At 44.4% G+C, this 570-nt stretch overlaps 1 protein-coding gene across 1 annotated transcript in view; it reads left to right on the forward strand.

Annotated features, from left to right (window-relative positions):
* The first annotated feature begins 380 nt into the window (after positions 1 to 380).
* Positions 381 to 570, forward strand: part of LOC102916153 (olfactory receptor 10A7-like) — a 4,178-nt gene continuing 3,988 nt past the window's right edge. Inside the window, exon 1 of the mRNA XM_076570536.1 lies at positions 381 to 570. This exon is cut by the window's right edge and continues 3,988 nt beyond it. The gene's annotated coding sequence lies outside the window, so the exon portion shown is untranslated.

The raw sequence follows: 570 nt of genomic DNA on the forward strand, positions 1-570 counted from the left end.
TCCATCTGGTGCTGAGGTTAAAGCACCTGCTGCCATGTCTGGCTGGTCAGAACTTAGGACCTCATGTTTGTGCAGCAGGGTTTTATCGGACATTATCTCCTCAGCCTTCTGACCTCCTTTAAAGATTGCATTGACTCTGTTGGAGTTTTAAGGATGATGCTAAGTACCCCAATAAGTAGTACTGTGCCATGCAGCCCTCAAAGTGAAATCCTGTTTTCACAATGTCACAGGTAAGACAGGAGGCTGTCCTGCTCATATGTGACAGGGATTTTCCCATCACTCTAAGACACCATTATTAACCAGACCCTCTCCTTTCTCATGTTATTAATTTACTGGGTGAGCCTTTCCCTCCTGCTGGTGTTTTTTTTTTTTTTCCAAGTTGCAGCTCATGACCCATTAGTGGATCCTAAAGTCAGTTGTGTTGAGAGCTTTACAGCTTACGTTCTACTGGCAACGGAACAGACTCAATCTGCATTGGTGGTGGGTGTGTCATCCCTCACTTCAGGGAGTCTTAGCAGAGTCCTTGTCTTTATTCCCTGGGCATCTTTTTATTTTCTTACTTTTGGTCTA

This window comes from Peromyscus maniculatus, chromosome 1 (genome assembly GCF_049852395.1).
Source record: "Peromyscus maniculatus bairdii isolate BWxNUB_F1_BW_parent chromosome 1, HU_Pman_BW_mat_3.1, whole genome shotgun sequence".
NCBI lineage: Eukaryota > Metazoa > Chordata > Mammalia > Rodentia > Cricetidae > Peromyscus > Peromyscus maniculatus.